At 34.3% G+C, this 13,888-nt stretch overlaps 1 non-coding gene across 1 annotated transcript; it reads left to right on the forward strand.

Moving 5' to 3' along the window:
- Nucleotides 1-7,925: 7,925 nt before the first annotated feature.
- LOC113736131 (small nucleolar RNA R71) lies at nucleotides 7,926-8,031 on the forward strand. Its single transcript, XR_003459622.1, has one exon. It is a non-coding gene; the product is annotated as a small nucleolar RNA R71 (small nucleolar RNA).
- Nucleotides 8,032-13,888: the final 5,857 nt, after the last annotated feature.

Genomic DNA, 13,888 nt, shown 5'->3' on the forward strand with positions numbered 1-13,888 from the left:
GATCGAAAATAGGTCATGAGTTTAGCAACGTGAAAATGATGATAAGCGGAAGGATATTCCTCATATGAAAAGAAATTTGTAACTTTTCCTTTAACATCATCTTCAATTCTTGTTTTCATAATAGAGTTCACAATGTCAGAAGTTAATGTGATGTCTACAGAGCTGACCCTAGAGATGAGTTCTGTGTGTGAATTATCCTTTCTAAGATTTGCAAAGAATTGATGAAGCATATCAGGGTAAAAAGTGTTGGTGATGGACAGAAGATGAGCCCATTTTTGGAACTCAAAAAGTTTAATGATAGGTTCGAGGTCAAGCTTACGAAATTCAAAAGGAGAAATGGTCCTTTGAGTGATAAATCCCTTTTGTGAGACCAACTCAAATCTGTCTCTGGCCTCATCATCAATGAATTTTGACAGAGGAATAGGTTCCTTGGCAGGTTGAGTCTCTGGTTCTTATGCAGAACGTTTCCTTTTTACACTTTGCTTGGCAGACGACTCAGTATTCTGAATCTCAGGCCTTGTTCGTGGAGATTTTCTGGTAGATAGTTTAGGGGTGTGCTGATCCTCAGCATTTTTCTCTGCATTAGATTGAGCAGAGCTTCTCTTTTGGGCAGATCTTTTTCTTCTCCCAGGTAATTTCGTGACAGTTACTTCAGCATGGGTGGGCTCTTCCATTTCTTCTTCATTCCTACTTACTAGATTTTCTTCAGAGTGATGCTCTTCCATCTGCTCATCAGATGGCTCAACAGTTGGAGTATCTCGTTTTCTTTGAGCAGTTTGCTTCACCTTTCCACCTCGATTTGCAATTTTCTTTTTGGATACTTTGGTGGAGGGTTCCACAATTTCAATATCTTCATCCCTAAATCTAAAAGAGCGTCTAACCCCCGCAGAACCACCTCTAATTCTAACCATGATGTAATGTAGTTGGATGTTGAAGTAGAGAGTGGTGCAGAGTATATGAGATAGATGAAAAATGCAATATGAACTAATATTGATGCACGAACCAACCACAAGGAGTAAGTTTTAAGAGTTTAGGGTTTCAGATGCGAATTAGGAATTATGAGGCAGTTGGAAGTTGAAAGATGTTATTATGTCCAGATAACGGGCAATAGGAGTGTAATGGTGTCGATTGAATCAATTTCTTGGAACTTGATTAGAGGAGAGAGTAATTTGAAATTTAAATTTTGAGAGAAAACTGAAGGGTTACGTCCGTGACTAAGAAAGTAAATGAACTTAATAAGGTAGGTGACTTCCTTATATGAAGCAATTTTTGAGTTTCGGACGGCCGAACGAAGTTACGCGTCCGACGCAACCCGTCCGAACCCGAATTTTTCTGGAAAAGGGGTGAAGAACACTGTCGGACGTCCGTTCTAATCTATCGGACGTCTGATAAAGAGTGACCAAAGAGAAACTTAGAGAATTTTTTCTGAAACGCCCAGTTTTGTTTTCAGATACACAAATCGATCTAGTGGAAGGACTTTGGTGAGGATATCAACAATTTGATCTTTAGAACAAACATATTGAACACAAGTTTCACCCTTGTGGACAAGATCGCGAATGAAGTGATACTTAATGTCTATGTGCTTGGTTCTAAAATGTTGAATGAAATTTTTTGTCAAATTGATGGCACTAGTGTTGTCACAAAACATAGGCACACAATTATAGAATAAATCAAAATCATTCAATGTGTTTTTCATCTACAACAATTCAGCATAACAAACACTAGCAGCAACATATTCTGCTTTGGTTGTAGACAATAAAATAGCATTTTATTTCTTGCTGAACCAGGATACTAAGCAATTTTCAAGAAAATTACATATACCAATTGTACTTTTTCTATCTAGTCTACAGCCACCAAAATCAGCATCAGAGAATCTACACAAGGGAAGTTCATGACACATAGGATACCAAAGGCCAAAATTCAAAGTTCCTTTTAAATATTTAAAGATTATTTTTACCGTATTTAAATGTGATTCCTTTGGACAAAACTGAAAACGAGCATACAAGCACACAGCAAACATGATATCAGGCCTACTAGCTGTTAAGTAAAGCAAGCTACCAATCAAACTTCTATATTTCTTTTCATCAACTTTTGTACCTTCTTCATCTTTGTCAAACTTGGTAGATGTGCACATGGGTGTTCCAACTTGCTTTGAATCCTCTATTCCAAATCTTTTTAGCAGTTTTTTGGTGTATTTTGTTTGATTGATGAATGTTCCATCTTGGGTTTGTGTCACTTGGAGTCCAAGAAAGAAATTTAATTCTCCCATCATGCTTGTTTCAAACTTTTTTTACATGATTTTGGAAAAGTCCTTGCACAAACTCTCATTAGTAGTACCAAATATAATATCATCCGCATATATTTGTACAATTAAAAGATCACGTAAACTTTGTTTAGTAAAAAGAGTAGTATCCACTATACCTTTTTTGAAGCCATTTTCAATCAAAAAATCACTTAAACGTTCATACCATACTCTTGGAACTTGTTTTAATCCATATAAAGTTTTTGAGAGTTTAAAAACATGATTTGGATAAATTTCATTTTCAAAACCAAGGGGTTGATCAACATAAACTTCTTGATCTATAAAACCATTTAAGAAAGTACTTTTAACATCCATTTGAAATAATTTAAAATTCTTGAAACATGCAACAGCCAAAAATATTCTAATAGATTCTAACCTAACTACGGGTGCAAATGATTCATCAAAATCTATTCCTTCTTCTTGAGTATATTCCTTAACTACCAATGTGGCATTATTTCTAACTACCTCATATTTGTTATTCATTTTGTTTCTAAATACTCACTTAGTGCCAATGATAGGATGATCTTGTGGTCTAACAACTAATGTCCAAACCTTATTTCTTTTAAATTGATTTAACTCCTCTTCCATGGCTAAAATTCAGATCTCATCTTTCAATGCATCAACAACATTTTTGGGCTCAAAATGTGAGACCAATGCAAAATTATCTATTAGTTGTCTAGAAGAGGAACATGTTCTGACCTTTTCAGATGGATCACCAATGATAAGTTCCTTAGGATAGTTTTGGATAAATTTCTAGGCTCTTGAAAGTTCATTAGGAATGGTAGTGTCTCTGTCATTGTCTTCCCTAGCAGGACTGTCTTGATTTTCATCTTCCTTTGAATAATTTTCTGATGAACCTGTGCCTTGGTTACTGATTGTTAGCTTCTTTAGTTCTTCTTGAACACCTGCATCATCATGTTCATCACAACTCATGGAAATGTCACCACCAGATTCATTGAAAGTGATATGTATAACTTCCTCTATAATCAGAGTTCTACGATTATAAACTCTAAAGTCTCTTTTATTTTTCACAATATTCCAAAAAGATCCCCTCATTAGATTTTTTATCAAACTTATCAAGATGCTCCTTGATGTTTAGAATGAAGCATATGCAGCCAAAGACTTTAAAATAACCAACAACAGACTTTTTATCAAACAATAGCTCATACGATATTTTGTTCAAGATTGGTTTTAAAAGAACTCTGTTCATGGTATAGCAGGCAGTGTTTATAGGTTCAATTTAAAAGTACTTTGGTAAATTGCATTCACTAAGCATGGTTCTAACAGCCTCTTGAAGAGTTCTATTTTTCCTTTTAACCACTCCATTTTGTTGGGGAACTCTAGCAATAGAAAACTCATGTGTAATGCCATTGTTGTCACAAAATTCTAGAAAGCCACAAAAACGAAATTCTGTGCCGTTGTCACTTCGGATTTTTATGATTTTCAAACCAATCAGATTCTGAACCTTAGCAAACAGTGAAACAAAGTTTTTGAAGGTATCATCTTTATGTGCAAGAAATATCATCCAAGTGTATCTAGAATAGTCATCAACAACAACAAAACAAAATCTTTTGCCACCTAGGCTTGTGGTTTGAGTAAGACAAAAAAGATCAAGATATAAGAGTTCTAAGGGCTTTGTAGTAAAAACACATATCTTGGATTTAAAAGATACCTTGACTTGTTTTTCAAATTGACAAGCATCACAGATACGGTCTTTACTAAAGTTGAGTTTTGGAAGCCATCTAACCAGTTCCTTTTTAGAAATCTCTTTTAGCAAATTCATATTGAAATAACAAAGCCTTTTGTGCCACAACCAGGGATCCTCATTTGCTACTTTGAGACAATTAAGGCTAGAAGAATCAACTTTTTCAAGAATAACTATATAAATGTCATTAACTTCTTTTCTTTTGAAAACAATGTTGAACTTTGAGTCAAGAACAAGGCATTCATGTTTTTTAAATAACATAGACAGGTTCCTATCACATAATTGGCTAACACTTAGCAAGTTATAGCTCAGGTTGTCAACTAAAAGGACATTATGAACGAAAGTTTGACCATTCTTACCAACATCACCAATTCCAACAGCTTTGCCTTTATTATCATCTCCAAAAGTTATCTTTCCACTTACTTTTGGTTTGAGCTTGATGAAATGTGATGCATCACCGATCATATGTCTTGAGCATCCACTATCTATGAACCATTTTGATTCTTTAACAATGTTTACCAAATTCGCCTACACAAAAGTTCACAAGATAATATTTGGTACTCATTATTTTTTGGTTCCTTGAGAGTTAGCATTATGTCTAACCATCCACATGCATCTCATACCATTTCTCATATTTTTCTTAACATAACAGTTGCTATTCATGTGACCAAATTGACAACAAAAGTTACACATAGTTGATGAATCATTTAAATGAACAGGTTTAACAAAACTAACTTGGCTTTTCCTATAGATGCTAAAATCATTTACATGATAATTTAACTTATTCTGATGAGTGCTAAAGTGAGATTTTTTGACATTCCTTTGAAAGTAATTCTGTTTCTAATATTGAAGCCACTGGCCAAGATCATTTATTCTTCTTTTTAAACAATTTTGTTCGTTTTTGAATATGTCACAGAAATTTATTTTTCTATCGAGTTTAGCATGCAAATCTAATTCAATCCTTTTCAGATTTTCATTTTCATTGTTCAAGTGTTTGTTTTGTCGATAAAGATTTGCATTGTCTTGAATTAAAAAGCTGATCTTCTGTTTTAGTTTCTTGTTTCTGACATAAGATTCTTTCAAACTATTGTGCATTTTTTCTAAAAACGAATTAACATCATCATCAGATTCACTATCACTATCAGTTAGGAAGTTATACGTAGTTACCCCTTCATCACCAATGGCCATGAAGGCCTCTTGGGCAGATTTCTCTTATTCTTCGACTTCACCTTCTGAATTGCAGTCATTCCAAGTGATCTGAAAATTGTTGAACCTTGGTTTTTGTTCAACCTTGCTCTCCTTCTTCCTTTTTATTGGATACTCATTTACATAATATTTAGGTCGGCCGCATTCAAGCACTTATCAGTTTGCTTTTGTTAAACTCTGGTTTCCCTTTATTTTTCAAGTTGTTGGATTGATTCAGGAAGAAATTGCTCGGATCACTTTTTCTGAATCTCCTCTTGTTGAGTATCCTTTTGAAATCTCTTGTGATGAGTGCAATGTCGCTGTCATTACCTTCCATGTCTTCTCCATCCAGAGAGGCTATATCATATTCATCTTGTAAAGCTTTCAAAGCAATACTCCTCCTCATCTTTGTGTCTTCTTCTTCCTACACCTTGGATTTGAGTTTCAACTCATAAGAGATTAGAGAGTTAATAAGAGATTCAATAGGTAGTATATTTAGATCTTTAACTTTCTCTATGGCAGTCACTTTACTCTCCCAATCCTTTGATAATGCATTCAGAATTTTTCTGTTTTTCTCACCTAGCGAGTAGTTCTTCTCAAGCACTTCTAAATCTTTGATAAGATCATTGAATCTGCAGTACATCTTGTCAATATTTTCATGGGGTTCCATCATAAAGGATTCATACTTAGTGATCAGGATGAACTTCTTTTGTTCTCTCACATTCTCGCTTCCTTCATGAATTTATCTAACTTTATCCCAAATTTCTTTTGCAGATCTGCAGCCTTTGACTCTAATGGATTCATTTGAATCTAGAGCACTATATAATACATTCATAGCCTTGGCATTTAGAGTAAGATGAATTCTATCATCAGCAGTCAACTCACTTCTTATTTTTTGTCTCGGCCTATGAGCGTTATCATCAATAATAGAAGCATCATATGGACCCTCATTAACAATAAATCATAACTCAATATCAATAGATTGTAAGAAAATGATCATCCTCTCCTTCCAATTCACATAGTTTGACCCATTGAACATTGGAGGTCTAGTGACAGATTGTCCCTCAAAAAACATGATATTATTGGTTGTCATTTTTACTCCCAAGCCGATTGAGTTTAATCTCTAGGAGACCAAGTTCTGATACCAATTGTAAGGATCGAAGACAACCTAAGATGGGGTGAATTAGGTTATTTAAAAACAAGCCAAGATATGAGTCACTTTTTCTAGAACTTGCTTTCTTTTTCTAAAGGACCTCACAAAGAAACAATTAATAGATTAGCACAAGTGATTGTGAGTAGAAGAAATAAGCAATATATATTTCAAGACAGTAAATAAAGGGATAGAATGGCAGATCAAGTTTCAAACTTGACTTAAGTTTGAATATCACTTTATATACCAAGTTTCTTCAAGTTGATCAACTTACAACCAATCTCTTGTGTACAAAAGAAGGATCACTTCCTCCTTGCCTCAAGTCTCACTCAATCAAGCAAGAAAGTTTTACAATCATTCGGATAACCCTCACAAAGCTACACTATTGAAGAAACTGAATCACATTTGAAAAGCTAAATGAAAATTACACAACTAAGAGTACAAATCTTCTTTTTAGAGTATTTTTACACTTGCATTACTCAAGATCTGATGTAAACTTAATGTGTAAAATTATCTTGAAGTAGTTGATTATTCTCTATTTATAGGAGACCAAAAAATTCTCCGATTAAGACTGTCAACGGATAGAAAGCAGCTCAAAAATCAACTAGTCGTTGGTGGTGTCGAACGTCCGGTACTATGATTTTCTGTGTCCGAATGAAGACAGTGAGTTCAAAACATTTTCTTGAGATTCTTAGGACGTCTGGTCCTTCCACAATAAAGGTCTGAAGGTAAGATATAAATCATTCTTCATTTCTTTTGGACATCCGGTGCTTTCAGTGCATTGCGTCCGAAGTACCGCAATGTTTTTCGGACGTTCGGTACTGAGGTATTGTGTGTCTGATCGAGGTTAGTGATCATAGAAGACATGGCTTATTATCTTCAGACGTCCGAGTGTGAGTTCTTCATGCATCCGAAGTTACTCAATGGTTGTCGGCCGTCCGATATGGTCCTTTTGTGCGTCCGACAGCTATTTCAGCAATTTGTCAATCTTTGATTCTGTTTTGATTTCAAGTCTTTGACCTTATTTTTGTTCCAATTCCTAAAACAATCTCTTCAAAAAATATTAGTAACATCTAATTATTTTGTAATCATCAAAAGTTATGGACTGAGATATACAGTTCCCTTGATCATTCCATTCAAAGTTTGGATGATTACGCTACCCTGGATTATAGGTATTATAGTATGGATTGTTTTGAGGTGAACAGTTGTAATTGTTGAGATATTGAACCTGTTCGATACTAGAACACATAGAATCATCATGATCTCCTTCATAGTTAGTACAACACACAACAACTACTCATTGGTTAAAACTAGAACCAACTTGCCTATTAAGCATCTTAACCACATTATCCATCTTTATACTTAACATATTCAAAATATCTAATTCAAGCATACATGCGGTCCTCCTTGTATTACCTCGTTCGTTGACCCATTGATAATTATTAGCAGCCATTTCTTCAATCAATTGTTGAGATTTCTCAGCTGACTTTCCCATCAATGCTCATCCTGCTGCCGCATCTACATGCGTCTTTGTCGAATAGGTGAGACCATTGTAAAATGTTTGAACTATTAGCCAATCAGGGAGACCATGATGAGGACATCTCGTTGTAACTCCCGATAGCGCTCCCAAGCTTCGTACAATGTCTCTCATTCCTGTTGAGAGAAACTAGTTATATCTATTCTAAGTTTAGCAGTTTTTTCAGATGGAAAGAATTTGTTAAGAAAAGCCTTAACTAATTCAGCCCAAGTAGTAAAAGTGTTTGGTAGATGAGATTGTAACCAAATCTTGGCATTATCCCTTAGTGAAAATGGAAACAATCGAAGTTTAATTGCATCATCACTAACACCATTAAGCTTTATAGTATCACAAATTTCAAGAAATGTTGACAAATGAGAATTTGGATCTTCAGTAGCATTACCTCCATATTGAGATTGTTGAACCAATTGAATAAGTGATGGCTTAATTTCAAAATTGTTAGCATTTACTGCTGGTCTTGCTATGCTTGTTTGGGATGCTTGTATCCCCAGTAGAGCAAAATCTCGTAGAGTTCGCCTAGTTGCTTCGTGTTCGGCCATCTCTTCTTCAAATGGTAGCTCTATTAAGATTTCCTCTATTGATTGCCAAACCTCTTGTTCCTCTTGTTGTGGTGTATGCCTCCTTTGTCTACGAAGCGTCCTCTCAATTTTTGGATCAAAAGGTGCAACTTTTCGAAATACACGGTGCATACACTACAAATAGAAATAAGAAAAATTATGCAGCTTCAATTATCAAAAATTGATAAAAAAAAATGCAAAATTAACTATAAACAAATCAGCTAATAAAGTAAGGTTGTCTAAATTAATAGACATGATAAGACCCTAATATTGCCGCTTTTCGGTAACGGCGCCAAAAACTTGACGGGATTTTGCTATATGTACAAGTTAAAGTCCAATGTATACTTGTTGATTACAAATACACAGGCCAAATTAGTAGTTTAGGGCATTTAATCGGGTCAATCCCACGAGGAGCAATGTCTACAAGTACTAGGTCCAAATTTTCTCTGTTATTTAGACTTACAATGAATTTGAGCAGAGAATTTATATTAACTACTACCTACAATCAGATTTAACAATTGCAAGATACAAATGGAGAAAAATTCACTAAAGACTTGAATTTAGAAATGTAGATTCCACTTATGGCACAAAAAATCCAAATGAATGAATTTAACACTTGTTACTACTCTTGTTTAACCAGGAATTTATTTCCAAAAATGCAAAATCTCATTCTCATGATAATAATGATTTAAAATAGTTTAGTTTTTCCTAATCTGTTGGTGAATAACTAATTCTGCCCTTCCTTAATTAATGAAATGTACATTAATCCACTTGAATGTATTTCTATTCTCAGGAACATACAACTCAAGTTCTACTCATGTTTTTCCATTACTACTACCAATTCTCATTGAATAATAACAACTATAAACTTGTTATTGGTGATCAAATAACAACAAGTAATTAACCATGCACAAGTAAACAAGTTAATACAAGATATAACAAATGTAAATCACATTAAACTCATATTACTTAGTCATAAGTTTCATCTACTCTCTAGATATAGAAAATTGGCCACTCATGAATGATGTAATAAACAAACTCATAACTTCATTAATAGAAAATATCTCAAGTTACAAGTACAAGAAGTATAAAGAAAAGCTTAGCCAAGTTGTTGGTGAAGCTCAAAATTCTGTTATGTCTTGCACTAGATGATTCCAAGATGAAGTCTCCAAGTGCTTCTTGAAGAACTTCTAGCTGGAGAGAGAATGTTACAAGAAGAAAAACAAGCCACGTATGGTCCCCAACCTTCTCCCTCTTGTTCTCATTAAAAGCTGATGGAAAGCTCTCTTTTTCTCCCCTCATGATTCCAAAATCTCAAATTTGTTAATAAAGTCAAAAGAAATGTTATTTTGACTTGACAATAAATCATATTGTCCTTCTTTTTGCTTTAGAAGCATGTGCCACCGAATTCTCTCATCAAATATGGCTGGAAAGTAGTGTGAAAAGAAAGAAAAATAGCTGTGCCACTTGCAGCAGAGAGAGACAGACCCCAGGCCTTGGATCCGAGGGGTGCAGTACGATACGAGCTTGGATCAATGCTGATTCGAGGTCCTTTTCATGTGGATCCGAGCTCGGATCGACTAACCTCGAATCCATTGCTCTAGAAGTACAAATGAGGGTTCGGATCTCTCCTCGTTGCACACAGATCCGAACTCGGATCCGTGTGATCAATTTCCAGATTTTCAATTCCACCCTTTTTTCTTCATTGTTTTTCCCAGTTTCTTTTGTACTTTATCCTCCAAATGATCCTTGCTTTTTCCTTATCTCGTACGTGAAGTTCATATATCAATATTTTTTAAAATATCACAAATTAAAACATTAATCTATTCATTTATCAAGTTTTGAACACTTAAACAACATTTAAGCAATTAGTACCAAAAGATTTCAAATATGGCTTTAATCTTCTCAAAACATAACAAAAGTTCATGCCAAACTTGTACAAAATGTATGTTAAATATTCACTTATCAGTTACAACAAGAGATTCCCCAAAAGCTACACTATCTTAAGCCTTGACTCCTTTTAGACAGGAAAAAGAATGGCAAAAGAGGCAAATTTATGATCATTTACGAGCAGATCTAGAGACAGTTTTGTCATTTGAGCAACAAACTTGAGGCAAAGAACAAAGTCATGTTTTTTGAATTTATTTAGTGTATTGTGCTGTTAAAGCTAATGAAATTAGATAGTCACGTTCCAGATATTGGAAAACGATATGCTAAAATTAAGTACTGGACCCCTTCCTTTGAATTGATCATTATACGTTCTCGAGTCTCAAATTCAGTGTACTAATACTTTTTCTGTATAATTGACACTCTTGTAGTCAGCTAGTCAATTAGGTTTTTAACTTTCTCATGAAATTAAACTAGTTAAATAAACAAAATCTCCCTGTGCTTTTGACATGATTTTTGGTATGGCTAGACTAAATATTTGGTTTTATCATTTCTTTTTAGCTCCTATATTATATTTGACAGATAGGGGAGATAAGGTTTTTTGTTACATCTGTTTTTAATCAAACACATAACAAAACCGGATAGACAGTGAGTTTGTAAAATCTATTATCACAAATGTTGGGATTAGATTAGTTAATTATGTATACTCAAAATTGCCAAAAATAAAAATATAAAACCACTTTTATGATGGTTAACTGATTTATAGATGAACCAACGTACCAAATTTAGCACGTATACTCAAATCTATTTTTTTTAATCTATTTTTAATCAAACACGTAACAAAACCGGATAGACAGTGAGTTTGTAAAATCTATTATCACAAATATTGGGATTAGATTAGTTAATTATGTATACTCAAAATTGCCAAAAATAAAAATATAAAAACCACTTTTATGATGGTTAAATGATTTATAGATGAACCAACGTACCAAATTTAGCCTTGAAATTGTTGTATATTTGAACTACTAAAATTACGAATTTTTTGGTGCAAAGGCACTAAAATGACTTCATGTAGCATGAGATGGTTTTGCCATGATACAAAAGTGCTCATAAAAGAGACACATGATTTTTTAATTTTTTTTTTGTAAGTAAAAGGTCTGAACGCAGGATTTTCTATTTATAATTTTTCTACCTTACCATCTAATCCAACCTTCCCCTGCCATAATGTCGAACTATACACATTCACATGATTGAAATATCGAACTAGCAAATACATACAGTGAATATTACATCACTTCTCAAGCATTTATTTGTATTAGTTCTGAGGCTCAGCCTCTTAAGGCTGATTGGGCTATGGGCAGCACCTGTAACCCCTACCAAAACATCCTCAGCTGCAACAACAAAAATGGCAATATCCACCGTAACCAACAGGGTACCCACCTTATCCTCTCCCAGGATATCCCCCACCCATAACCTTTTCTAGTTCTCTTGGATAGCCCCACATATCCACCACCGGGTCCTCTGATGTACGCTCCATAGCCACATCCAGGGTACTTGGTTTCTTCTATGCCATTCATCTCAAACTATCTTGTCTACTGATAAGTGCATATTTCACATGTTTTTAAGTGTGTTTTATTAGTTAGTTTTAGTGTGCTTTAACTACTTTTATAGCTAATTAGCTAGGATTCTAGTGAAAATATGCATTTTGTGGTTTAAGTAGTAAAAATTGCATTTCTATGGTGAAAACTTCATGTTTTTTGTAGGTTTAATGATTCAATCATCAATTGGAGTGATTTGAGAAGATAATTGGATGAGTGATGATAGTTTGAAATGATAAAAAGAGGATATGAAGTATAAGAGAGGAAATGCAATCAAGAATAAAAGGAAGCAAGTTTCATAGCTTTGACACCTTGTGGTATTTTGGCTATATCTTGAGTTACAAGCATTGGATTGAGGTGATTCTTGGACCATTTTGAAGCTAAGAGATATATATACATTTGGTATGAAGACATCAAAGTCCAGTTCAGTTGTTTTCCTGATTAGAGCCCTGGCTAGTCGAGGGTATTTTGGTCATTCCTCGGTCTACAGAGCTCCAAATTAGATGATTCTTAATGCATTGGAAATCTAACTCAAAGATCTACAATTTTCATGTTTTAGTTCAGCCTCTATCATCAGGGAAATATCAGTTAAAGTTGGACAAAAAACAGAGCAAGTAAATTCGAGTTCGGATCAGTACTAAACCCAACCTCGGATAAACTTCTATAATCAGAGGCCACATCCGAGGAGAGGATCCGAGCTCGGATCCCCATGTTACAGGCCTCGGATACTAATATGCAGTGAAGATAAAAATGAAGAAAAATGAGATTCAAGGGGTATTTTGAGCGATCCGACCTCGGATCTTGCCCTCGGATCCTCAATTTCGGCTTTGCAACTTGTCCTCTATTCACACAAGATTTTTGACCAATTTATCTGCAAGAAATCCGGCTGGAACTGAGCAAGAAAGTATAGAGAATCCAAGAAGCATCTTTTGGTGATTCCAAGTAGCAATTTACATCAACTTTAACAACTTACCTTGAGCTTGAATTTCTCTATAAATAGAGGCCTTGGAGGATATTTTCACAACTTTTGGAAGGCTAGAGAAACTCACCAAAAATGTAGTATTCACTAGAGTTTCCTTAGTTCATTAGTTAGAGTAGTATAGTATAGTTAGTGCAGTGTTTCCTTCTTGTACTTTTAGTTAAATTTGGATGAAGATTGCAGGAGCACAAATGGAGAGTTTGAAGCTCATGTGACAATGGTGACTTCTCTCCTATCACTTTCTTTTTTGTATTTGAATTCATGTTTAGTTATAATACAAGTTTGGCTTTGTTTTTCTTTATATTTTACTAAAGTTTATGCCTAGAGTTATGGATGAACTTTCTATATCTTGTTTGTGGTGTTTACTTGTTATTTGATGCTGTTATAATGAACAAGTTATTTATCACTTTTTCTTATCTAATCATGATTAACTGGCCATTAATTGTGATAATCTTAAGGTGTTAAGTTTGCAATAAAAAATGGAATTTAGCACTAGTTCAAGAAAGTGATAAATCTAGGGAGTACACTCACGAAAGTAAAGGTGCACCTTTGTGGCTTTAATAACTTGTTTCATATAATTTCATAGAAAGAATGAACTTATAGTTAATTTCATAACCACGAAAGTAAGTATGAATTAACTATAAGTATAGTTGGTACACCGGCGAAAGCGGGTATCACGTATATTAGGAAATTAAGCCATAAGGAGCCAAGATAATAGCATTAAATTAACCGATAATGTCATTTGCAAGATTAGTAAGGAATTCCATATCTCTGGGAGCTTTCTATTGTTATTTTTATTACTTTTATTTGATTTCATAGTGTAGTTTTAATTTCTTGCACTAGTGATAGTCTAAATAATAAAGGAATTCGAAAAACACCGGTAATTGAAATTTTCTCTGTGGGATCGACACCTAATACCTTTATGCTCAATAAACGATTTGTATATTTGCGAAAAATCGCATGTGAGGTATTTAGGATTTATAAATGT

This window comes from Coffea arabica, chromosome 3c (assembly GCF_036785885.1).
Source record: "Coffea arabica cultivar ET-39 chromosome 3c, Coffea Arabica ET-39 HiFi, whole genome shotgun sequence".
NCBI classification, from domain to species: Eukaryota; Viridiplantae; Streptophyta; class Magnoliopsida; order Gentianales; family Rubiaceae; genus Coffea; species Coffea arabica.